This window comes from Acomys russatus, chromosome 15, assembly GCF_903995435.1.
Source record: "Acomys russatus chromosome 15, mAcoRus1.1, whole genome shotgun sequence".
In the NCBI taxonomy this organism is placed as follows: Eukaryota; Metazoa; Chordata; class Mammalia; order Rodentia; family Muridae; genus Acomys; species Acomys russatus.
In genome coordinates, this window is record NC_067151.1 from 56693087 (window position 1) to 56721084 (window position 27998).

At 40.1% G+C, this 27998-nt stretch overlaps 1 long non-coding RNA gene across 1 annotated transcript in view; it reads right to left on the reverse strand.

Moving 5' to 3' along the window:
• The window catches only part of LOC127199355 (uncharacterized), a 70013-nt gene extending 56465 nt beyond the window's left edge, over nucleotides 1–13548 (reverse strand). Inside the window, exon 1 of the long non-coding RNA XR_007831930.1 lies at nucleotides 13419–13548. This is a non-coding gene — a long non-coding RNA (uncharacterized LOC127199355). The remainder of the gene's footprint in view (nucleotides 1–13418) is intronic.
• Nucleotides 13549–27998: the final 14450 nt, after the last annotated feature.

Genomic DNA, 27998 nt, shown 5'->3' on the forward strand with positions numbered 1-27998 from the left:
TTTTCATTTTGTTTTTATTTTAATTGCCACACACTCTTCTAACCCTTCCCCTGGTGTTGACCCCTCCAAAGAGATGATAATCTCATTTCCTGCCACTTAAGAGAAATTCTTAGCAGGTCAAGGCTCATAATAAGATTTGAATGGTTTTTAAGCCTTGGTTTTCCTATCAATGACGTTGAAGCATGAGACAAGTCAAGTGTGATGTCACTCTCATTCAGACATGCTTTATTTGGGCCTTGGTTTTTCCTCTTTATGGAATAACACTTTCCAGAGAATGATGGCATTCTGATATTCTTTTTTATTTAATTTTATTTTTAGACATTCTATTCATATTTTTAAAAGGGCTTTTCATCAGTTAAACTTTAAAAAGTACAAAATTAACTTGAAAGCAGATGTCTTGAACAATAGCTATGTGGACTATTGTACTCTACCCTCTAAGGCCACAAGTCACAGGACCAAGAGCACAGATAAGACACAATGAACATCATCCTAAGTCTAGCAAAATGCAGACATAATAAAAAGCTTTTGCAAAGCCACTTGCTTCCAGGCCCAGATGGGCACTTGCCTTCTGGTTCTATTCTGAAGCTGCAGCAAAGGACTGGCTTAATTGTGCAATCTCCTCCTCTGCCCTTGTGGTTGGGTCTGAACCATGTGCCGTGAGAGAAAACAGAACAGTAGTTTTCTTTATTCTTGGAACACCTGTTAAGAGGTTATGGGGGGTTTTATGTACAGCAAGTCCTCACTCTCTAGGAAGAGGGGGGGAAAGGCCTCATTAAAACATATCCTTTGCTAAAGTTTCATTGCTCAAAAGAGGGAATGTAACATTGAACCCTCAGGCGTTCTGCAAATTGTGCTCTCAACGTTTCCAAGAACCTTCTTGTAAATTCTGAGCTTAACTATATTCCCATCGCTTTCTACACTCAAGTGCTTTCTGAAGTAGTATACATTTAACCACAATAGTGACTAAATAAGTTATTTCTTAATTAGCCAATACATTATACACATAGCTTTCCTTCACTGTAGAAATAATAAAACATATGTATGTATACCTATATCTTGTAAGTGCAACTGAAAAGTTAGAATAATGAAATCTTCACAAAGTCAAAAAGCAATCTATACATATAAAGCAAAGTAATAAAGATATTACATATTCAATAGTGGAAATTTATAATGAACATAGAACCTAAATTAACACACAAAATACTTCTGTTCTATACCAAAAACACCCCACACTACTATATTTAGCAAAGCTATCAATCAACAATAGACAGAGAAAAAAATCCAAGATGAAACAAAATTTTAGCAGTATCTGTATACAAATCCAGCTGTATATGAGGCACTAGAAGAAAAATTTCATTATGAAAAGGTTAAACACAACCAAGAAAACAAAAGGAATAAATAATCTCAGGCCAGCCAAAGAGGTGGGGAAACCTACACTATACCAAAATAACAGGAATCGATAAACGTTGCTCATTGATAATGTTCAACATTAGTGGTACTAATACCCCAACAAAAAGACACAGGCTAACAGATTGGATTTGAAAACAGGATCTATCCTTCTTCCTCATCCAAAAACACACATTAACATCAAGGACAGACATCACCTCAGGGTAAAAAGATGGAAAAAGATATTTCAAGCCAGTGGGCACAAGAAGCAGGCCAATGCATCCATATTATTACCTAGCAAAATAGACTTTAAACCAAAACTAATCAGAAGAAGCAGGAAAGGACACTACACATACTCAACAAAGGGGAAAAATCCACCAAGAACTTTGCAATTCCTAACATTTATTAACCAAACACAAGAGCCCTCGAGCTCAAAAAGAAACACTACTACAGAGTGAATTACATATTGACTCTAACCAGGGATAGTGGGTGAATTCAATACCCCCACTCTTGCCAATGGACAGGTAACTCAGACAAAAACCAAAAAGAGAAAATGATAGAGTTAAATAACGTCATAAATCAAATGGACCCAGCAGACATTTACAGAACATTTTACCCAAATACAGAAAAATGTATCTTTGTCTCAGCACATCATAAAGTCTCTCCAAAACTGACCACATACTTGGATGCAAAGCGAGTCTCAGCAGATACAAGAAAACTGAAGAAATAGCTACATCCTCTCTGACCACATGCATTAATGCTGGATATCAACAACAACAGAGACAAACAGTCTACAGACTCACAGGGACCGGACGACTCACTACTAGATGAAAAATGGGTCAAGACAGAAGTTAGAAAGGAAATGAAAAATATTTTAGAATGGGATGAAAATGAAGACACAACATACCCAAACCTATGGGAACCAAAGAAAATGATTTAAGAGGCAAGTTCTTAGCACTAAGTACCTATATTTTTTAAAAAAAGTGGAGAGATCTCATATTAGCAAGTTAATGGCAAAACTGAAAGCTCTAGAATAAAAAGAAAAATAGCACCCAAAAGGAATAGATGAGAAGAAATAATCAAACTCGGGTTTTAATCAATAAAATAGAAAACAAAAACAAAAAAAACTGAAAAGAATTAATAAAATAAAGAATATTTGGTTTTTTGAGTACATCAGTAAGATTAGTAAACCCTCAGCCAAACTAACTAAAAAGCAGAAGGGTAACATTCAAATTAATAAAATTAAAGTTAAAGAAAACAAACTAAAGAACCATAAGGACACACTTTAAAAATCTGTACTTCCGTGTGTGTGCGTGTGTGTGCGCGTGCGTGCGTGTGTGTGTGTGTGTGTGTGTGTGTGTGTGTGTGTGTGTGTGTGTGTGTGTGTGTAGAGGCCCTAGGTCTAGTCCATGCCTGGTCCTTGGTTGGTGCTTCAGTCTCTGTAAGCCGCTCTGGGCCCAGGTTAGTAGGGACTGTTGGTCTTCTTATGGAGCTCCTGTGCAACTCTGGGTCATTCATCTTTCTCCATACTCTCCTACAAGGCTCCCTGTGTTCCACCTAATGTTTGGCTGTAAGTTTTGGTTTCTGCTTCCATGCATTGCTAGGCAGAGCCTCTCAGAGGACGGCCATGCTAGGTTCCCATCTACAAGCACAGTAGAGCATCATCAATATCATCAAGGGTTGGTGCTCTCCCATGGAATGGGTCTCAGGTTGGGCTGGGCTACACACACACACACACACACACACACACACACACACACACACACATATATGTCTATATATATATATGTGTGTGTGTATATATATATGTGTGTGTGTATATATATACACATACACCCAATGGGCAGCTTAGCCTACATTTGGGCCCCCAAGAAGGGGGAGGATGGCTGTTTCTAACATGGGTCTAAGTTGGATGCCTTTGGATCACTTCACCCTAATGTGACTGCCTTATCAGGACACTGGGAAAGTGCACAGTCCTCGTGAGACTGGAAGTGCTGGGGCAGGTTTATGTGTGGGGGTGTCTCTCCTTCTCTGAGGGACAAGGGAGGGAGTATAGGAGGATGATGGAGAGACATAAGGAAGGGACTGGGAGGAGAAGAAGGAGGGGGCTAGGATTGAGATGTAAAGTGAATAAATAATAAATAAATAAATCTGTACTTCACCAAACTGGAAAACCTAAATGAAATGGATAAATAGTTTTATATATATTACTGACCAAAGTTAAATCTAGATAAGATAAGCAATTTAAATAGACTTAGAACTCCTAATGAGTTATAAACTGTAATTAAAGGTCTCCCAGACAAAAACATATGTCCCATAGCTAGATGGATTCATTACAGAATTTGACTACACATTCAAGAAGCATTAATACTCTTCAAATTATTCTGCAAAATAGAAACAAAATAAGCATTTCCTAAGTCTTTTTATGAGGACACAATTACCCAAACCATACAAAGACCCAAGAAAGAAAGAAAATTACACACCCATGTCCCTTATTAACATAGATGAAAAAAAATTCTCAATAAAACACATGCAAACCAAATCCAAGAACACTACAAAAAGATTATCCACTCTGATCAAAGATGCAGGGATGCTTCCACATACATAAATCAATAAATGTAATTCCCCACATAAACAGGCTGAAAGACAAAAACTAAACAATCGTCTCATTAGACTCAGAAAGGCCTTTGACAAAAGCCAACAGCACTTTAAGATAACAGTCTTGGAAAGACAAGGGGTAAAATGGGGCGTACCTTACTATAACAAAGGTGGCTTACAGCAAGCCCTTAGCTGGTCAACTTAAATGAAGAAAAGCTCCTCTAAAGTGGGGGTTTCCTCTAAAGTTTAAAGAGGATAAAGCCTTTTCTCTAAAGTTTGGAACAAGACAAAGAGGCCTACTTTCTCCATACCTGTTCAATACAGTACTGGAAATCTTCGCTGGCTCCATAAGACAACTAAAGGAGAGCAAGGGGATTCAAATAGGAAAGAAAGATGTAAAGTGTGATATAATTTTATGCATAAATGACCCTAAAAACTCTACCAAGAAATCTCTACAGCTGATGGTCACTTTCCAGAATGTAGCAGGATACAAAATTAACACATTAAAAACCAGTAGCCCTCCTGTATACAGATGACACACGGACTGAGAAAGAAAGCAGGAAAACAAGACCTTTCACAACAGCCTCAGAAACGTAGCTTGAGGGTAGCTCTAACCAAGCAAGTGAAAGACACGTGTACTAAAACTTTATTGAAGAAGATAACAGAAGATGGAAAGATCTCCCATGCTTACAAATTTATAGGATCAATATAGGAAAAAAAAAAAAAAAAAAAAAAAAAAAAACAGGCCATCCTGCCTAGATCAATCCACATATTCCATGGAATTTTCATTACAATTTCAACACAGTTCTTTACAGACCTTGAAGGATAATTTTCAGTCTTCTTATAGAAACATTAAAAATCCAGGAAAGTTAAAACAATCCTGAATAATAAAAGAACTACTGAAAGTATCACCATCCTTGCTCTCAAATTATACTACAGAACTATAGTAATAAATACAGCATGGTATTGTCATTTTTAAAACGCCATGTTGATCAATGGAATCAAACAGAAGACCCAGACATATCAGTGGACACCCGATTTTTTACAAAGGAGCCAGAAATTCACCCTGGGAGAGGGGAACATCTTCAACAAATGGCGCTGTTCAAAGTGGATGGCTGCATGTAGAGACTACAACTAAATCTATATTTATCACTGTGCACAAAACTCAACTAAATGGATTAAGAATCTCAACATAAAGTCAAATACCCTGAATATGATAGAAGAAAAAGTGGGCAATACTCTTGAATGCATTGGCACAGGAAAAGGTTCTGAACAGGACACCAATAGCAGGCACAAAAACAGCAATTAAGAAATTGGACCTCATAAAACTGAACGGCTTCTGTATGGCAAAGGATGCCGTCAGTCAGACAAATCAGCAGGCCACAGAGTGGGAAAAGTTCCTTACCAATTGCACATATGATAGAGGCCCTAGTATCTAAAATACATAAAGAACTCAAAAAAATTGACATCCAAAAACAACCTAACTTTAAAATAGGATAGAGAATTAAAGAGAGATTTCTCAAAATATGAACCACAAAATGTTCAATATCCTTAGTTTTCAGGGAGATGCAAATGAAAAAAAAAAAAAACTACCTTTACATTTCATCTTACACCAATCAGAATGTCCAAGATAAAAAAAAATTAAAAAATAAGATAAATAAAAATTTAAAAAGATAGCTCATGCTGGTGGGGATGTGGAAAGAGGGGAACACTTATCAGTTGTTGGTGGGACTGCAAACTTATGCAGCTCCTATGGAAATCAATATGGCAGTTCCTCAGAAAGATAGGAATAGATCTACCACAAGACTCTTGTGCCTACATCCAAAGAACTGTACATCCTAATTCAAAGACACTTGCTCATCTATCTTCATTGCTGCTCTCCTCATACTATGCAGAAAGTAAACCAGCTTAGATATGCTGTAATAAATGAATGGATAGCTAAAAGGTGGTACCTTTATACAAGGGAGTATTACTCCCTTTTATTACTGTTAAAAATGAAATTTGCAGATAGAGAGATGGAGCCACAAAAAAAAAAAAAAAAAAAAAAAAAAAAAAAAAAAAAAAAAAAAATCTTGAGTGAGAACAAGGCAAAAATGTGTTCTAGTATATGTGATGCCAGTACGTTTTAAACCTTGGATGGATAGTGGGAGAGGTTAGGTACAAAGTGAGGGGTTAGTTGGGAGAGAAGGCTCTCCCAAGGAAGAGGAATAAAATATGTAGTTATAGGGAGGTGGGTGGTGGGTAAGGGAGCCCGGATTTGAATGGTTAAATGGAGAAGGGGTGAGAAGAAGTGGTCAAGAGAGAGAACATAGGAAGAGACGATTAACACTAAGGGCCATTTGAGAGGCCATATGGACACTAACTGCTACAGTAGATGCTTCCTAAAGTGAATCCATCTATAAAAGAAATCTAAATGAAATTTAAAAAAAAAATATCAGGGGAGAGAAAGCCTTGACTAGACTCCTCTCACCACCAAGTAAAACCTCCAGTGCCAGGAATGGGTTAAATCTAATTTAGTTCTTGGCCAAAGAAGCCCCCATGGAATCCCACAGACAACTCAGGCTATTGTCACGGGTACCGGCTCCTCTCCACAAAATGATGGTAAGGTCCTAGTGCTTAAGACAACGTGTACACAACTCATTGAACACGGAGAGATCAAGCTGGTCTCCAAAGGCAGCCTTCATCCACTACTGTTTATGGTAGTGTTCATAGCCCTGGAAGGTAGCCTACACACAACCAAAGGAGAAAGAAAACCAACAACCCAGCTACAAATCCCTTTATCTACAATGGTGACCTGCTCACATAATACCTGGTGCTAGTGCAATGGTGGTACAGCAGCAGTGAACACCCGCTATCTTAGTGGACTTAAGGCCCATTTCATGAAATGGAAACCATACTTGACACTATCAGACGGCCAAGAACTTGGGACTAGATAGGGCATGAAACTAGAAGGAAACTAAATACTATTTTCTGCTGAAGGAATGTAGCAATAAAAGGATATTCTGCTATATAATCTAATGGCGTTCTGCTATGCTCATAGATCAGGACTCACTCAGCCACCAGCAGAGAAGCTTCCTCTCGCAGTAGATGGGAACTAACGCAGAGACCCACAACCGTACCGTGTGGAGAGAACAAAGGACCTTGAAATAGTCCTAAATGTGATGTTTATTTTTTTTAATCAAACCCCTCCCTTCAGGAAGAGGATACAGGAAAATTGCAAGAGCAAGTAGGGATGGAAGATATAAACAAAACAGTGCCTTAACAGACACAATAGGACTAATGCTCATATGATTTCCCAGAGAATATGGCAGCATGCACAGGGCCTGCACAGCTCTAAGCTAGATTGGGGTCTCAGCTCTGAGAGAAACTGGACACACAGTCTCATCCCTAACCACCCAGAAGTTATTTCCAATTGACAACTTCTTGCTAAGGTAAAAGCTTATTTTTCCCAATGGAGACTCATTTGGTACATAAAACACACTCTTAAGGGCAGGCTCCATGCCCAGCAGTAAAAGGCCAACACAAAGCTAACTCCATGGTTATTTCTGGAGGTGTTTTGCCTCATAATTTTGGGGGGGGGCATATTTTTATCTTACAGGTCTTTTGATTACATATTATGATTTCCAATTTTATAGGGGTTTTATAGGGTTTGTGTATGTGTGTATATTTGTTTCCTGTGTTTTTCTTTGTTTTTTATGTTTGTCTAGTTTTTTTTATCCTGTTTTCACTTTTTATTTACATGTTTATTATATAAAGAGAGAGAAGGAAGACATTGTGTTGGATAGACAGAGAAGTGAGAATCCAGGAGGAGATTAGGGAGGAAAAATGGCAATCAGAATATGTTGTATGGAAAAAAACATTTTCAATAGTTAAAGGGGGAAGAGAAAACACTGAAATAGTAGGGTGCGGGTAATGTGGCATAAATGCAGTTTGAATTCATCTGTCTGACCCAAATGAGCAATTGATCACCTACTAAAATGCTCTATTCTGAAAACTGTGTTACTTCATATGCTTGAAATCAGGAACTATGTGGTGGTGCAGCCCTTTTCCTCAGGCTGGAGAGAGTGTATTGAGAAGAATTTTTTAAATGCAACTTACTGTCACTTTTTGGAAACTTCCAGACTGTACGTTTTACCTGCTGTGAGCTTGCTTTCATCCTCCTTTGGAGATCTGGGAGAAGAATTTTGGTCCCTCACTTTCTTTTTCAAATAAAATTATCCATTTGTTATGCTTTTTCCAAGTATGGTGAACCTCCACACACTTTATTTCATGTGATAAAAATTAAGCAGTTCCCTCTTCCCCTTGTTTCTGGGAATCTTCAAAGTAAAAAGAAATTCCTTGAACAGAGCCAGGGTTGCTGTTCCTAAAGATGTCATCTCTCTCACCCTGGGTGGGCTGCTAAAATAACACGCCATAGCCTGGATGACTTAGCAAGAGAAACTTTCTTCTAGGAGCTGAAAAGATGTTGGCCAATCGGAGAGCTTTCTTGCAGTGAGGTACCCTCCTGAGGTAGCTTCACACGCTGAGCAGTCCCTTCACAAGAGTATTGTACTAGACTTTTCACCACTGCCACAAAATACCTCATGCAAGCAACCTACAGGACAGGGATTCTGTTGGCAGAGGCCACTTGTCTCATGATGGACAGAAAGTAAATAGAGAAGAAAGAACTGGGTACCAATTATAATGATGCAAGGACAGGCCCCACTGTCTGCCACACTCCCTGAAGTTTCCACTGTGTCCCAAGACAGCACTGCCACAAGCTTATGGGGTTGCATTTCATACTCCAAAGATAATAGGTCCTAATCTTATTACAGGGTTCCCATCCTCAGGGCCTCATCAAAACCTAATAATCTCCCAAGAACCTCATTCCTGATACTGTGACCTTGGGGTTTTAAGGCTTATGCATAAGGGAAACACAGCATTCAGTTAGAACATTATCCTGTCTACCTGGGTCAGGACCTATGTTTTGACCCTACCATGTGCCTTAGCTTGGACAGTGACCATCAGTCTATGAATTTGTTACCTGGGGGCGGGGTGGGGGGGAGACAATAACATTTTGCCCAAAATTGCTTCTGGAAAAATTAAATGACAATCTCAGCAGGTTTTACCTGCCTTTCAAATAGGTTATCTTGGATTATAAAATTTACATCCATGAATCACAAACTACACCCAAAAACAATCAAACGCGTATGAATACTTTCTCGTCATCTGTCCTCAAAAGCCGAGTGAGGTTGGCCACTGCAGAATAGGACATTCAAGAAAATTGCGAAAACTCCAGAAAGTGCTTCATAATATCTCATTATCAACTTTCTCATTAAAATATCAAAGGGCATTTGATTTTCATGGCTTGAGAAGAAAACGCAAGCATACAGCAGAACATTGAGTTATGCTGTTTCCCAGGAAAGTAACTTAGTGACAAAATGTTCTGTCCCTATCATTATTTTCAATTCTGAGACAAATATAACAATGAATAAAGAGCAAAAGATAAAAGTTCTATGAGAGTAACTAGCACAAAATGAATATTCAACATAGTAGGCAATGTGGAAAGAGAGAATCCATTAAGCAACTAGGATGAGATTATAAAAACAAATTTCCATTATGCTTTCTTGAAATAAGATAAAACATACTAAGCATGCACTTGTATGTATGAATAAACAGGCTCAATTAAACCTCTTAGTCTTGATCAAAAAAAAAAAAATCATTTGTTTTCCTGAATGCTAATTAATGGTGAATATATGTCTTAATTTAAATGTGCCAAAAAATGCTCACAATAGAAAGAGTCCACAAGAGGAAATAAAGAAATCCCATAAGAGAGGAGATTGGGTACCAAAGGAGAATACCTGTGAAAGCAGAAGAGAAGATACATGGTGGGACAGGAAACAAGCAAGAGGGTGAGGGGAATAAGAGAGAGAGTATCAGGAGGAGGGATGAACAGGAACAATGATGGAGAGATGGCTCAGGAGTTAAGTCTGCTCTTCCAAGGCACCTTAGCTCATTCCCAGCATCCACAAGACAGTTCACAACCATCTATAACAGTGATTCTCAACCTGTGGGTCAGGACCCCTTTGGGGATCAAAAGACCTTTACACAGAGGCCACATATCAGGTATCCTGCATATCAGATATTTACATTATGGTTCATAACAGTAGCAGAATTGTGGTTATGAAGTAGCAACAAAAATAATTTTATGGTTGGGGTTGCCGCAACATGTATTAAAGGGTCACAGCATTAGGAACGTTGAAAAACATTGATTTTCAACTACAGTTCCAGGGATTCTGATGGTTTCTTCTGACCCCCACAGGCACCACATGTACCTGGTGTACACGCGTATAGTCAGACAAAATAATAAATAATAATTTTGCACATAAAAAAATAATAAATAGATAAATAAATATTTTAAAAGAGCAAAATATGACAAATATATGATAATGTCATAATGAATCTCCTTACTGCATGTGTGTGAAAGATGAAACATATAACAAAATATTTAAAATATAAATAATATAACATATATATAATAAGTATATATGCATGAATTTTTAAATAAAAATTTAGATATCAAAGTTTATTGGTAAGGGTTACTAATGCTATGATGAAACACCATGACCAAAAGCAAGTTGAGGAGGAAAAGATTTATTGGGTTTAAACTTCCACATCATAGTTAATAGCTGATAGAAGTCAAAGCAGGAACCTGGAGACAAGAGCTGATGCAGAGGCCATGGAGGGTGTCTGTTTACTGGCTTGCTCCTTCTGGCTTGCTTAGTCTGCTTCCTTATAGAACCCAAGACCACCAGCCCAGCATGGCACCACCCACAATAAGCTGGGCCTTCCCCTATTGACCACTAATTAGAAAAATGCCTTATAGCCAGATTGGACAAAAGTATTTTTTTTTCATTTGTGGGTCCCTCCCTTCAGATGACACTAGCTGTGTCAAGTTGACATAAAATGCATGTTCAAAGTTTCCCTATACAAAAATAATAATAATAATAATAATAATAATAATAATAATAATAATAATAATAATAATAATAAGGCATGAGCCCTTACTCATGCTCCTGTAAAGAACCCTCATGAAGCTCACTGGGTCATAAAGCATCCTAAAGACATTCAGAGTGAATGAGGGGGTAGCTATGAAGATGAAGGGATTTCCAGGAGGGAGGCGGGACCAAGAGAGGGTAATGGTGATAAAGATGATCAAAATACATTATATAGAGGTTTTGAAATGTCGTAATGAAACCCATTCGTTTCTAACTAGTATAGGTTAATGACTTTTTAAAGGCAGGGACAGGATAAAGGAATAAGGCTGAATTATGATGAGTGAATGAAGATACTCATTTCCTCTCTTGACCACATGCTTACTCCAGTGAGTTTACTTTCCATCTGATGTAAGGGGCCTTCCTCTTGGGACTGCCTTGAGCAGCCACACCTCACCCTCACAGGTAGTCCTCAAGAAATGGCATAGATTAATTTCATCCATGGTGAGGCTTGACATTTTCCATTTGACTCTACACACACACACACACACACACACACACACACACACACACACACACGTTGAGTTGTGTCCCTTGCCAAAATCTTGGCTGATAATGATCTGAATTCTGCCGACCAAGACAGATGATTCAGTTACACAGATAACTCGCCTTCAAAAGACAAACTACACACTCTCAAGAACGATGTCTGTGGCGTTGCAGTCACTATATACACATTTCTGGACATAAAGTCCCAGCATATCTAAGAGCAGAAACAAAGCCATTCAAGCATCCTGTCTCCAAAAGTGACTACTTTAATGGGAGCTTTATTCATTCTTAAAATTCTCGACATTTGGGTTTCTTTAATGTCTCTTGGTTTTATTATCTATTCATCACCTCTCATAAGAAAGAAAAAAACGTACTTTGTGATTTCTGAACACATACCCAAGTGTTTGAAGTACACAGGTCCAGATAGTAAAAGCAGCACATGGCACATTACACAGAGGGAGAGAAATATACTTGAAGACTGACTTGCCATCAGCGAGGTACTGGAAAGACATAGACGGTTTCCAGAGCACACATTTCATCAAACAGACATATGTAAAATTGTTTTCATGTTGTGAGAAGTAAATTGTCTATGATTTTAGTCGTAAAGTATGCATGTGCTTGAAGAGCCATTTATTTCCTTAAACTGTCCAAGAACCAGGCTTTTGTTTTGGTTTAATTTTTCTTTCTTTTTCTTTTCTTTTTTTTTTTTAATATTAGTATTTAAGACAAAAGCTTGAAACCTGAGCTGGTGGCTGGTTTCCTAGTTATTTAATTTCATAAAGCTGGTGTTAAGTTTGGCTTTTCTCCCCTTCTGTACATAATGTACTATGTTGAGCTCTTGTTGTGGCTTGAAAAATACATGTCAAACATTTTAAACATTCTAGTGTTTTTAATTTAGATTTGCACAATCATAGAAATTAAAGATGGAAAAACTAGGATTCTTCTTCTTAATATGAACCGTAGTCCTTGGTCCAGACTTGGCTCTCCTTTCTAATTAATGAGGTTAAAGAAGAGCTCCTTTAACTCCCTCTGGGCAGTTGCTTCCTGTGTCTTGGGACAGAAGGACTGTCCACATCTCTTCCGTGAATTGCAGTCACAGTGGTTCCCCCTAGAGTTTCTACAGTTCTGTGTCTTTCTCTTGGCAGTGTGTTATTATTACCTGTTGATTGAAAGAGGCTGTGTCCCTATCAGGTGTAGTGTTTAAACAAAAAGCCATGCTTGATGCTGGGTAGGCCAGTCATAGGAATAGCGTGAACTGGAAACCATTCACTACGTATGGGCATGAAAAAAAAAATCACCACCACCACCAACAACAACAAACCTCCGGCTTATTGTTTAGTCCTGTGTTACTCAATGGTGAAAGACTGACTAAAATAGCACTGCACTTGTTAATTTTCGATGATAATCTACATAGAACCTCTTTAATCTGCCCAATACCTTAGTGCTTCAATTTATCCCCTGAGAAGTGAACTAGCCATTTAAACAGCATATTCCTGCAAATGTTGGTATTGCCCCTTTCACAGAAGTCTGGGCCATTACTAAACTCACAACGCTGAAAGTAAGTTTGTAAACCATCTCATTTCTCTTATGAGGACGTGGAACCCACAGTGTTATATGGATGGTGTTACCCCTTTGCATTTTTCTTTTAATACTTCAGTAGCACGATTTTAAAAAGGCATACTAAACTTCAGAGAATAACATTTGGAAAAGAATATGACTTGTTCCCAGTAATGAGTCCAGATTATTTTAAAAGACAATTGTAAATGCTACTAGAACATTTTCTTTATTTCAAATTATTTCTCTCAAAACCAAACTCGTCGTTGAGGTTCCCTTACTTTACCATGAACAGAGCAGACTAAGATTGTTTTGGCCCCCGTCACCTGCTATATTAAGTAGATCTACATTTTCATATACCTTTCTCATCAGCCTTGAGTTTTTCTTCCTAGTAGCCTACGCCTCCATTTCCCATGCAGCCAAATGGATTAACTGGTGGAGGCTGCCAGCAACCTGAACCCCACTGCTCCCTGTTCCAATTGATTGAGAGGGCAGGCCAACGCTGGCTTGAGAAGAAATAAATTAGCAATTCTTTTGCTTTATTAGTAAACCAAAGTATAAGTTCATTGATCTTAAGGGAAAGAACTCAAGAAATATCTGATGAAAATTTAACAGAGATTAAAAACAAATACAGGATTGGAACATTGGCTGCCTGTCAGGCTCTTTGATGGGTCAGAACTGTCCTGGGGCATGTTCAGCCTAAGGTTCGCTAACACTTTACAAACAAGGAGTACAAGGCACATGGTCCATGCCTACTTCAGCTCAGCCTATCAACTCAGAAGCAAAGTCGGCTCTGTCTTTGGCTTATAAAACTGCAAAAGGGTGGGCCTAGTAGAATGTATTAATTGTCCATTATAAATTCCTCATGTTTACAGCCATTTGACATTTATTCTTCTGCCTTTTCTCTTAAGCCAACAGCGGTTTCTATCATAAGAGCTTCAATTTGTCTAAAGTATTAATTAGTTAAACCTAAAAATGCTTTCTCTGCCTTCTTTCCTGACATCCCCCTGGAAAGAATTTTTAACCAACAGGAAAATATTCAAGTTTCTACTGGAGAATATTGTCTTGAGTCCATTTGGCCAGGTTAGTAGGGTTGGAATTTGGCAGTGCCTGTAAATTTTTATTTAATTTCACTTTACTTTGAAATTTTGCTGAATGAACAGAGCTGAAGGAATGATTGATTATAGGAATCTTTTCAAATATTACCTAATATTTAGAAGAAGGGACATCAGAGGGTAGGAGAATGAGGAAAGATAAAGGAGCCATGGGCAGGCCAGCCAGAGTCTTAAGTAAAATATGCAAAATGAAGAAAGACAGCCCCAAAGGATCAGCTTGGTTTTCATGGATATGACTGATATTTCTTCCCTACAGAATGTAATCAATATTTATATGTACTTTACTGGAGGATTAAGTACATAGGATTCTACAGGATTCGCAACATAAATTGGGATTGAAAACAGCGATAACTTTGAAGGGTTTACAAAATTATCACACTCTGATTACAAACGAACATAACTTCTTGTAATAAGATGTTAGCCCGTTTCCAGTCTTGATGGGTATCTCCATTTACAAGGTTAGCCTCCTGAGGAAATCTTGAGAAATAACAGTTTTCACAAACTGTAAGAGTCTAGGGACAAGGTGGCCTATTGGGGGGAAAATGCCCATTTGGTCACATGAACATTGGCTAAATAACTAGTCCAACACAGAACACCCAGGTGAAGCCAGGCTCTGGCAGACTGAGTGATTGCGACCTGAGTGTCCCTCTAGACACCTCTGGAGCAGGTGCCTGCCAAGAGTGGAAAGGGGTCCTGCTAAGTCACAGCTGTTCAGTAGAGGAAGTCTCTGTTTTAGTGAGAGACAGCTAGCTGTCGGAGACCACAGCAAGCAGCAAAAGAGCCTGTGGACTACACACACACACACACACACACACACACACACACACACACACACACACTGCCATTTAATCACTGGCCAAAGATGGGAAGCCCACACAGAAGTAGAGGACAAAGATTTTTTTTTCCAGAGAAACTTTGGATCGAAAGGGTAGACAGTTCAAACTGAAAATCTGTCCCTGCGGGGCAGTCAACATTAGCATAATTGAAACACACACTCTATTTGAGCTCAGCAAACCCATTTTTTGAGCCCTTCTATGTAGTGTGTGTGTGTGTGTGTGTGTGTGTGTGTGTGTGTAAAATAATTTTCTTAACGAGCTAGAGAGATGGGTGTGGTGGTAAAAAAACACTTGCTGCTCTTTAAGAGAATGAGTTGTCAGCATTCATGAAAAAAGACAGCTCACAACTGCCTATAACTTCAGCTCCAAAGCATCTAATGATGCTACCTCCTCTTCTGGTTTCTGCAGGTGCAGGTTTCTGCACCCATACTCTCATATTCACATGCACAGACATATACGCAGATACACATAGTAAATAGTAAAGGCAGAAAAGGTGTGTTTTTTTTAAACTTCAGGCTCTGAATGCATCTAGAGTTGGTGATTCCCAGGAAGGCTACAAGACCCGGTGTGCCAATGAGACCAGGTGTGTTTCCTTGTCATTTTCTGTTTCACCACCACTCAACAACAGGTGTTCCTACAGAAAATGTGTGTTCAGTGGGATCATGTCCCTTCCATTGTAGCTGAAGAAGACAGAAGTCAGGAGACAGGAACAAAGTGATGTGCATCCAGACATTAGTGTGTGGCCTTCTTTGTGCTTCCTGGGAGCACAGAGATGTTGTTCAGAGTCAGGGCAGGTCTCTGCCATGTACTCATCTGCCTGTCCAGCCTCCTGGTTTCTTCTCGGTGGACAACTTTGCATTCAGAGTCAGTTTCCCAGAAAAGGTGGTTTGTTCCAAGAAAAGATGTTGAAATCAGACAAAACACGGCCTTCCCTGTTCCAGTCTTTCAAGGAAGATTGTCTGCTAAGCATGCCATGTTTGAGACTCAGAAATGACGCATCTGCCCTTCGGCCGGGACCTTTTGGACCAGGCTCCAGCAATGTTATTCCACTGGTCACAAAACCACAGTATTTCCAGGGCTTTGATAAGACCAAAAAGAATGTCCCCAAAACTATGCCCGGAAACTTCCTGGAGAATGGTGAGGACTCTTTGAATGTGTAATGAGCAAAAAGGAGGCATGAAATCAGTAAGATGCTTTCAAATATTCTTACCATCCTGGACTGAGGAAAGCACATTTGACAGTGTAACTCATGACATTTATGTGTCAAATTAATTCAGTGTGGCTCAGATATGAACGCAGCTACATGTGTGGAAAACGTATCAATAAGCAGCAAGACAAAGAGATGGGGGAGAGGTAGTTTGAGCAGAGATGAAATTGTAGCTCTTAAGCTGCCACAAAGTCTTGGGTTTGCTGTACTTGCTTTGCTGCAGGACCTGGGCCTCCTGTCTCTGTAGACTATGTAGTATATTCATAGGCCAACCTCAAGCAACTAAACCCATAGCCAAAGGCAGGTAAGGCCTTCTTCAGATCCCAAAGGACACTGATATTATTTCAGTTTCTTTGCGCATCACTAGGAGCCCCAAGGGGAGAAGCAGCTACATTGTGGATGCTGAAAGCTTCTCAGGAAAGGCAGACCTTGACTCACTTATTGAGAAGCAGGGAGAACTCATAAGGTGAACAGTGGCAGGAAGCACATTCCAGGCAGAAGCGTGACCGCATGTGGAGACAAGTGAGTAGGGAGAGCATGGGATTCTTGGAGAACATTAAACAGCAGATGTGATGGCAGATAGAGTAGAGGAGATAGCAGAAGCTAGGTTATCAAAACTCTCCATTAAATGCAAAGCGTACCTGTAGGCATCAGGTCATTGTATAATTCAAGTGCTGATTTCTATACCCCTCCATAACTGGTTGCAATCCTTGTTCTGAGAATCTCCTATCTCAATGTTGTGTAAACATTGCTCCCCAATTGGCCCCTGATTACAGACAATAACTGTGTTTTGATCCCCCAGACACTATATAATTTCCTGTGGTCATCTGTGGAGCCACAACAAGTGGCAGAAATTTTGAGTCCCTGACATGGATGTGACAACTGAACCCAAATACTCTGCTTTCTGGTCTCAGTTCTCGTAGTAGAAACAAGATGTTTCCCTATCTAGTTAGTGCCATATTTCCATGTATTTGTGCTCTGGTTGATGATTTTGCTCTTTAACATGTATAGTACTGAAATGCTATCTTTAGTCCACAAGCACCACAACATTGTGATATGCTGTACTGAACGGACTGTCCATAACCATGATAAAATCCCTAACAGAACAATTTGAGGGGAGGGGAGGTTTTCTTTTTTTCATTTATTTGTTTGTTTGTTTGTTTTGTTTTGTTTTTTGAGACAAGATTTCTCTATGTAGCCTTGGCTGTCCTGGACTCACTTTGTAGACCAGGCTGGCCTCAAACTCACAGCGATCTGCCTGCCTCTGCCTCCCTGAGTGCTGGGATTAAAGGCGAGCGCCACCACACCTGGCTGAGGGGAGATTTTCACTAGTTCACACTGTGAGAGGTCTCACTTTGCTTCTGTGGGGTGGAGTGGTAGAGCAGCAGCTCAGATTGTGGCAACCAGGAAGTAGAGAGAGAGTGCCTGTGTCAGCAGGCTCTTTCTCTATTCCTTTGATTATGCCTGGGACTCTGGCTAAAGGGATGGTGCCAACCACATTCTCAGCAGATCTTTCCCCCTTAGTTACCCCTGTCTGAAAAAATCACCCCACAAATATACCCCAAAGTGTGCCTCATCTGTCTCCCAAGCACTGCTCAGTCTAACCAAGCTGACAATCAAAATTAACCATCACATGTGGTTTCAAGCAATGCATGAAAGAGAGGCTTCCTTTGGGCATGAACTAGACTACTCTTGGTCCTAAGCCCAACGCCAATAATCATATGCATACCCTAAATAAGGCGTCTCTACATAGAAACATGCATAAAGATGCGTACGTTGTGACTGGACTCTTCCAAGGGCTGATCCTGGGCTTTTCTCCACCAGCAATGCCCAGGATCTATGGCAACATTACAGAGAACAAGCACAGCAAGTAAGGAGAATGGTCACAGTAGGTAGGTAAAGGCTGCAACAAGCCGAGAGCCACGTTACATCTAAGCGGAAGTCTAACTTCCTCAACATCCTCTTTTACAAGTACATAAGGACTAAAAGAAAGAGTTTTCATTAAGGTTCCTTGGGCCAAAAAAGAATTTATGTATGTATGTATGTATGTATGTATATACATAAATATATTGTTCTTTTTTAAAATGTTTTTGAGAACACCATACATGAGCACTGTGTTTATAGCACCCCTGCTCCTCCCTTGCATTCCCTCCAACTCTTCCTGAGGGAGGGAGGGAGCGAGGGAGGGAGGGAGGGAGGAAGAACAATCTACTAAGTTCACCTAGCACTGCTCTTATGTGCATGTGTCCACAGTTCACCACTTGGTATTGGGCAACCCACACAGGAAGTTACCTCTGAAGAAAACTGATTTACATCTCTCAGTAGCCCTTGACCACCTGTAGCTCTTCATGTAGGTACTGGACCTTTCGAAGTGTCCCCTGTCCTTGTCGGTATGACAACCGGTGTTACTACGCCAGTATGTTCAGACAAGCATAGTGCTAAGATTTCCTGAGAGTTTATTTTTCCCTGCCATGTCTAAAATGTCTAAAGGATGCTGTTGAGTAGCAGGTATCCCACTCCTCTGGCTCCTACAATCTTTTTGCCCCTCCTATGCAATATTCTCTGATCCTTGGGTCCAGGGGTTGCATTACAAGTCTATCTGAATTAAGCATCCAGCAATCACTTATTCTCTGTACTCTGACCCACTGTGTATCTCTGGAATAGTCTCCATCTGCTGAAAAAAAGAAGCTTCTCTGATGATGGGTGAGTGCTACACCTACCTGTGGGCATAAGTATTGATAATACAGTTAGAAATTCAATTCGTTTATGAAATAGCCGTTGTAAGCTCTCTTTTACGGTCTATGACCTCTCCAACCATAGGCAGTGGGCTAGGTTTACAGAACCAGTTCCAAGTTCCCTCACACTGAGCAGGCCCTAAGTCCAATTAGACAGCTGTGGGCTACCCTCAAGACAAACGCGCACTGTTGCACTGTTAGGGATATCTTGTGGGAATCATAGCTGCAGTTCATAGGCCTCACAGCTGGGTAGAGAACTCCTGATTGGTCCTCTCTCTTTACAGCTTGCATAGCGCCTTCGGATACTGTGAGAGCCAGTCCTGAGGGAGGAAGAGACTTCCAGATCAGCTCTAGTTCAGTTCCTCCAAGTTCCCTGCCCAAATGGTGTGTAGCGACCTTAGCAGTAAGGTCCGAGTTCTAGAAGGCAACCAAGGGCGATGCCAATGATATTATTTTGTTCATCTCTTGTACTTCCTGCATCTAACATCTCAAGGGGCGGTTTCCTTTGCCTAGCACTGGAATTATTGCTAGACAGTACAAAGCTCTTCAGGAAAGCACCATCACCACCATATAGCATAACTTTAAATACGTACACACATTGTCCTAGTTAGCGTCTATGTTACTGTGATAAAATACCAACCAAAAACAACTTGGCAAGGAAAGGGTTTAGTTCATCTTACAACTTACAGTCCACCCAGGGAAGCCTAGGGAGAATGTCGCCAAGCAGGAACCTGGAAACAGGAGCTGAGGCAGAGGCCACAGTGGCAAGCTTGTTTTTCATGGCTTGCCCAGTTTGCTTTGTTATACATCCCAGAACTACCTCAGCAGGAGTGAGAGATACTGCCCATGGGAAGGGCTCTCCTCCATGAGTCACTTGTCAAGAAAATGCCCCATGAGTATAGTATGCCCACGGGCCAATCGGATGGAGGCAGCTCTTCACTGAGGTTCCTTTCCAAGGTGTCTCTAGCTTGTGTCAAGTTGAAAAAAAAAAATCAAATCCTTTCCCCAACACACACACACACACACACACACACACACACACACACACACACACGCATGCACGCAAGTTTTATTTTTATTAAATATATATTTTTTACATATGTATGTGCATGTTTTAAGTAAGCATATAAAATAATGTTTCCCAGTGGGTTTTTTTTTTTCAGACAGGGTTTCTCTGTGCATCCTTAGCTGTCCTGGACTTGAGACCAGGCTGCCCTCAAACTCACAGAGATCTGCCTGCCTCTTCCTCCCCAAGTGCTGAGATTACAGGAGTGTACCACTGCACCTGGTTCCCTGTGGTTTTTTTAATAAATATCCTCAGAGTTATTTGTCTGTTTCCTCCCCTTCCCTCAGTTAAGCCACCTCCCCCCATTTTTCCCCCCACTATCCCTCCTGCTACACTACCTCCCAGCTTGAGCGTCTCTCCCAACCCCATAATCCTTTTCTTCTTCTTTACTTCTTCAGTTATTTCATGTAACATACCCAAATCTAAAAATTTGGAGCTAGGACCCACACCTAAGAGAGAACAGATGGCGTTTGTCTTTCTGGGATCTCAGTCATCTCACTTAGTCTATCTTTCAGTTCTATCCATTTACCTGTGGAGTTCATGGCTTCACTTTTCTGTATAGCTGAATAGAATTCCATTGTGTGTGTGTGAACCATATTTTCACTATTCACTCATCAGCTGGAGGACACTGAGGTTGTTCCCATATCCTAGCTATGGTGAATACAATAGTAATGAAGATGGATGGCTGAGCAAATACTTGTGGAAGAGGACAAGTACTTTGGGCATATGTCAAGGAGTGATATAGCTGGATCATATGGTAAATCTGCTTTTTGCCATTTTTGAGAAAGCTCCACTCTGATTTCCATGGTGGCTGCACCAATTTACAATCCCATCCACAATGGATAAGGTTCCCTTCTTCCCAAACCTTCAATAGGACTTACTGTAATTAATTTCTTGACATTAGTTATCTGACTAGGGTAAGATGAAATTTCAGAGTAGTTTTAATCTGTTTTTCTAATTGCTAAGGATGTTGAACACATTTAAACATATTTCTTAGTCATTTTTATTTCTTTTTCAGAGCTCTCTTTTAATGTTTCAAATTTCTTCTTTTGTGAGCCCATTTTTAATGGGGTCATTTGTTTTCTTGACTCTTTATGCTTTGAGAATTAGAGTTATACTGGCATGACAGAAGGAGTTGAGAAGTGCTCCTTGCTCGTTTCTTTCTCTTTCTTCCTTCCTTCCTTTATTCTCTTTTTCCTTTCTTCCTTCCTTTTAAAAAATTAACTTAAAGTATTGTTTTTAAATCTTTAAGATCTTGGTAAGATTCTGCTGTAAATTCATCTGAACTTGGTTCTTGTTTTTTATTAATTTTTTTAATTCCCAAGTTTTTTTTTAATTACTGTTTCAATCTCCCTAGTTTTTATGGGTCTCTTTGAGTTATTGATCCCTTCTTGGTTTAATGTTTGTGCTTTCAATTAATCTAGAAATCTATTCATTTCTTTCTGATCTTCTAACTTAATTAAATATAGGCTTTTAGAATATTCATTTATAATATTCTGAAATTCTTTGGCAACTATTACAATGCCTCTTGTTCATTTCTGATTTGGTTAATTTGGGTAATCTCTTTCTTTTGGTTAATTGATCCAAGGGTCTGTCTATCTTGCTTACCTTCTCAAAGAATCGTCCTCAGATTTACTATTTGCATTGTATTTTGTTGTTTGTTTGTTTCTGTTTCATTGATTTCTGCTCTGATTTTTGTTATTCCTTCTTGTCCACAAGATTTGGGTTTAGGTTGCTCTTGATTTTCCAAATTCTTGAGTTGCACTGTTAAGTCGTTTGCTTGTGCTCTTTCTTATTTTTTAATGCAGGCATTTAGAGTTATAAATTTTCCTCCTAGGGCTGCTTTTAATATGTCCCAGAAGTTTTATGGGTTGTATTTTCATTTTCATTTCATTCCAGACATTTTTTTTATTTCTTTGGTGATTTCTTTTTTGACCCATTCATCACTCAGTAACGAGCTGCTGAGTCTCTATCGTTTTGTGTAGTTAGTAAAGGTTCTTTTGCCCTTCGCTTATTAGCTTTATTGCATTCTGTTCAGATAAGATTTAAGGTTCTTATTTGTTAAGTTCTGTGTTCTGTCCCAGGATTGCTCTATTTTAGAGAAATGTCCATTGGCTACTGAGTAGAAGTAATATTTTCTGTAGATATATTAGGTTCATTTGGTATTTGGTGTCATTTAATAACGACACTTCTCTGTTCAGATGACCCATCTATTAAAGAATATGGATGCTGAAATCACCTACAATTACTGAGTTGGGGTTAATCTGTGTCTTGAAATCCAGTTGCATGCTTTCTACAAAATCGTTTGGTGCATTATGTTCAGAATTGAAATGGCTCTTGGTTAATTGTTCCCTTCATCATAATGAATTGTTCTTTTTATCTCTTCTCATTAGTTTTAGTTGAAAGCTATTTTGGCAGATATTAGAATGCCTGTGGCTGCTCCTCCACTTGATTAAAATACTTATGTCCATCTTTTCACTCTAACATAGTGCTTAGCCTTGAAGGTAAGATCTTATAGAACACAAAAGGATGGATTTTTGTTTGTTCATCCAGTCTTTCAATCACGGAGTAGAGGCTGTTAATATTTAAAGTTACTACTGAATGGTGTGTGTTCATTTTGGTTTGGTTTGGTTTGGTTTTTCTGTTTTTTATTTGTGGTGTTTGTCCTTAGTCCTATTTTGTGTTTTAGTAATTATATTTTAATTTATTTTCTTGCCATAATCCTTTGTCTATATATATATATTCTCTCTTTAGTCTAAAGTATTGCTTTCATTATTTTCTGTAGGGTTGGTTTCATGGACATGAATTTTTTTTTGCCTTTTTATAGCATGTGAAGTTTTTCTTTCTCCTTCAACTATGGCTGCAGTTTTGCTGGGTAAAGCCATCTAGTTTGGTGTCTGTGGTTAAACTTTGAATATATTGCTCTGTCCCCTTCTGGATTTTAAAACTTCAACTGAGAAGCCAGATATTCTTCCAGCAGGGGAGTGGGTCTTCATGTGTGACTTGCAATGTTTCTTTTGGAACTTCCAGTGCCCTGTCTTTGTTCTGTTTACTCTTGGTTTAAGTACAATGTTCTATATGTAGTTTGTTTTCCAATTCCATCGGTTTTATGTTCTATTTGCTTCTTGTTTCTGCATGGGAGGTCTTTCTTTAATCCAGGGATGTTTTCTTCTATGTCCTCTTGAATATCTGGTCTACGTCACTGGCTTGAAATTCTCCTCCTTCTTCTATGCCACATCCACAGATGTGATCTTTCCATGCTTTCTCAAATGTCCTGTATCATCATCCTTTCACATGTCATTTTCAATTTATCATAAACTTTGAGTGGTCCAGGTTCTTTACTGTGTCTTCCAAGCCTGAGATGTGAATTGTTTATTGTTCTTTGGAATTCTGTTCCAGAGAACAATAGCCTAGGATTCACCTGGGTAATTCTCACTGGAGAACAATCCTGTAGGACTGGTGGGTTTGGGGGAGCATACTTTTTTCCTTTCATATTAGTTATGATTTATATGTGGTGACTTGGGCGTCTGAACATCTTACATTGGTTATGCATTTGATGCTATGCTTGCCTCTGTTGGGTTGGAGTTGTTCTTGTTGTTGCTCAAGCTTGGCTGACTTCAGATCAGGTATGAAGAGTAGGTAGGTCAGTCCTTCAGGTACTCAGTGTTGCTTTGGGTTGGAAGGCTAAGGGGGTGTCTAATTCAGTGGCAATCAATAAATAATGTGAATGGGATTTCTTGCTGCGTCTGCCTGGGCTGGTGTACAAGCTGTGCTACTTGAACTATGTCTGGGAGTGTGAGAACAGCTCTGGTAGCCCAGGCTCTAGCATGTTTACACTCACCAGGTTTACCCAGAACATCAGCTGCCACGGAGTCTTTCTTTCACTGACTACATTCCAGAAACTGAAAAGACCCTTCTAGTTCCTTTCCAAAGCACTGTGGAGTCAGCGTCATAGACTGCCATATACTTGTTCTATAACTTTGTAGAAGCATTTCTCTTCTCTACATCCTTTTTACGTACAAAGTGAGACAGGGGCACTACTGGGAGCTGGTGTCAGATCCCCATCCACGCTGGCAGTCCAGGATTCTGAAGCCAGTCCTAAGGCAAGGGTTAGTCTGCCATAAGTTGTGGCTTTTGAACAACATGAGGCTCATGAAAAACCATTTACATTCCTTGTGTTTGCAGAAAGGCATGAAGACAGGTTAGCCGGGGTGTGGAGTTAAGGGTTCTGGGAGATTGGCTCATAGGGAGAGATAGTTATCTTGTCCGTCACGGTTATACAACATCATTAAGTTCTACCCGGGGCCAGGAACCTATAATCACAGCCCCTTAGGGGGCTGAAACAGGAAGATTGCAAGTTCAAGGCCAGCTTGGGCAACTTAGTAAGACCCTGTCTTACTTAGTACAGGGCCAGCATGAGCTCAGTGGATAAAAATGCCTACCAAGACTGGCCAATCAACTGTGGAGAATGTTCTGACCATTGGCTAGATCTGGGTATCTGCATACTAGCCCAAGGGGCGTGTCCCACGAAAGCCCTCACTTACCAGGAAACTGGGACAGAGGGGAGGACATCCTATTGGGACTCTAGATGAGAGAAGCATGGGAGAATGGCAAAGTAGAAAGATACAGAGGGTCCTAGAAACCTACAAGTAGAACATTATGATAGGCAGATTTGGGCCCAGGGGTCCCACTCAAACTAAGGCACCAGCCAAGGACAATACAGGAGATAAACTTTAAACCCCTTCCCAGATCTAGCCAATGGTCAGAACAGTCTCCACAGTTGAGTGGAGAGTGGGATGTGTCTTTCTCACATACTCTGGTGCCTCACATTTGACCATGTCCCCTGGAGGGGGAGACCTGGTGGCACTCAGAGGAAGGACAGCAGGTAGCCAAGAAGAGACTTGATACCCTATGAGAATATACAGGGGGAGGTAATCCCCCTCAGGAACAGTCATAGGGGAGGGGAATAATGGGAAAATGGGAGGGAGGGAAGAATGGGAGGATACAAGGGATGGGATAAACATTGAGATGTAACAAGAATAAATTAAAAAAAAAAAAAAAAAAAAAAAAAAAGACTGGCCAATCATCTGAGTTCAATGCCCAGGAGCCACATGATCAGAAGAGGAAACCAACTTCTACAGGGTCTTCTCTGCCTTCCATACGCATACTGTGGCATATGCACACCCACATACACAGGCACACAAAAGATATGCAAATGAATGTAATAAGATGGATTTTTGTAAATAGAAAGTGCAACGAAAGGACTGAGGCTATGGGTAAGAGACGAAGCACTTTCCTAGCATGTACAAAGCTTAGGGTTCAGTTCTCTGTACCTCAAATAAAAAAAGCAGAATGTCCTTCAGCAAATGGAGTGAGAACAGCTTACAATTATCTGTGATTTATTTTCTGAATAACTCCATGCACAAATTAATGATGAGGAGATAGAAACATTGTCTGATTTAATCAGTGCACATTGTATGCATGTATAGAAGTATCACTCTGTACCCTATAAATATGCACAATTATCATCCATTAGTCCACAAACTCCAAGGAGAGGGGAATGCTAACTCCCTTGATTTGATCAGTGCACATTGTATACATATGTCAAATATGACACTATACCTCATAAAATGGTACAATTAAAATAACAAATTCATGAAAATATAAAAGGAGAGGCCTCTAGGACTCTCGAGAGTTCAACAATAGGAATCACCCCCAAAGGAAAACTGTAAAACAGACAGGAAAGCACCCTCAATTATTTCAAACTTAATGGAATTAAAAATGGAAATGAGCAACACATTAAAAAAAAAAAAAGAGTGATGAGCTGTGATTATTTAAAGCAAATGGCTTGAGCAATCCAATCTGAGCCAACCAATGTGCATGCCAGGCTGCTATGAGGCCCTAGTGGTGTCCTTTTAGTCTCTGCAGAGGACCTCGGTGTCTCTTACCAACAATTGCGTGTTCCGTTAAGCACTTGGCAAAGTCCTTAGACATGTGGGACCCAGCCTTTTCCATGGAAAGTTTTCTTCTCCCAGATGGAGTCCTCATCTTAAGAATGTGTGCAGGATTAAGATGTAATCCATCGTTTCAAAAGGCTACAACGATGCATGCAAGAAATGCTCAAGCTGACTTTTTGTATTAAAAAAAAAAAGTCTTTAACTGTGCAGGAGACATTAATAGTCAGAAGCCTCGACCTAAGGAAAGGCATCTTTCTGTCATCTACACTGGGATATGGACGCTCTAGTAATGGGAAATCTTGGGGAAAGGCATGCACACAGGCACATGCACAACCGCCTTTCTCTGTTTCTTCCCTTAGCCAGTGAGGAAGTTGCCATGGCTACATGCAGGCTATACCTAGTATCTCCGGAGAGCTGGGTACCTTCTCTCCATTTCCATCTCCATCCTACACGTGGCCCTGGCAGAAGTCTCCTCCTACCCATGAGTATGTGTTGCAGCACAGTGAGTAGCCAACTCCTACTGAAGAAACCCTTATGAGATCTTCCTCTGGGGCCAGGGTTCCTGGGCTAAGAAGTTTGAGGTCTTGGGTCCTCAAGATTCAATTCAGGAGCAGAATAGAGGCTCTGGGTGGGCCTCTGTCTTGATTCCTCAGGCTCCTCCTATACGAGGAGGGACAGAGCGGAATCAGCATGTGTGTCTCTGCCTCAGGATGCTGGTTTATTGTTTTCCACATAGGATAACGTATCCATCAGTGCACGGATTCCCTTTCTCTCTACATGCCTCAGCACATCAAGAGTTGTCCTTCTAGAGGGTTGAGAGCACAACAACATGTTGTAATGATCATCGTGCACCCGTGAATTTATGACAATGTACTAAACTGGAGTTTGGGAAAGAATAAAACATTTCCTATAAGTAATTAACAGGAACTTTTAAAATTGAAATTAAAAAATTGATGTTACAATAAAAACAGCTACATATGCTTATTCACATTTATACAATATAAAAAATGCACAATTGTTCTGATCCCCCTCCCACCCCTTAATAAATCCCTGTTGAAGTATGAAACCCTTGTGACTATATGACTTCTGTCTGTCTTGGACACCTTGCCCAGTGCCTGCCTTCTAGCAGATGATCGATAAATATTTGTTGAATAAAATTCAACTCATTCTTTTCATCTGCACAGCTTCAGTGCCTCTGCTCTAAACAATTGTTTTAATTGCAAAAACCCACATAATAAGCCAGAGCCATGTTCCGTATCCCATGTTTCTTTCTGTGACCACAAGTGTTTCTAATCGTCAGAAATGCATGTAGCCACATAGCAGGGCATTGTCTGCTCCGCTCTTCTGCACTCCGAGGACCTAATTTTCTTATAGAGTATGCTTCAAAGAGTTATGCCAGGCTTCAGCTCTCACTTCAGACCACAGGGTGCACTCCGGTGGCAGCAGCTGTCTCGGCAAGGCAGGCATTACACAGGAAGAAGGCAGAAGGGTGAAGGCGCGGTCATCACCAGTCCCCGGACCGGCATCATGACACAGTGCACTGAGGTGTCCTGCAGCACTGGCTGAGAAGAACCCAAGCCATAGCCTTTTACATTTGACTCATCTGTCATTGTCTCTTCTCTCCCCCTCCACTTAAAGCAAGCCTTGCTGGGGCAGAGAAGAGAAGACCTTCTACCTGCTAAGACCCAGGGGACAATTGAAAGGTAGGATCATTTCATTTGTTTTGCCCAAGATATGAAACATTAAAAGGATTTAGATACCTTCGTTGATACATGTAATCCTATAACGAAAAAGCTAATAAAAAGCTATTTTTGACATCTCAAAGTTAGGTAAAATACACATGATAATGCGGGTGTGTTGTGTGAGGTAAAGGAGGTTTTGCACTATGCATATGGAACACCCAGGGCTGGTGGTCAGCCGTGGTGCATGAATCAGCCAACCTGGACTGGTGCGGGTACACGATTGCTCAATGGGCCCGGCCCCTTCTCTGGGTTTCCTCGCCATCCTTATCATCATCAAAGGGC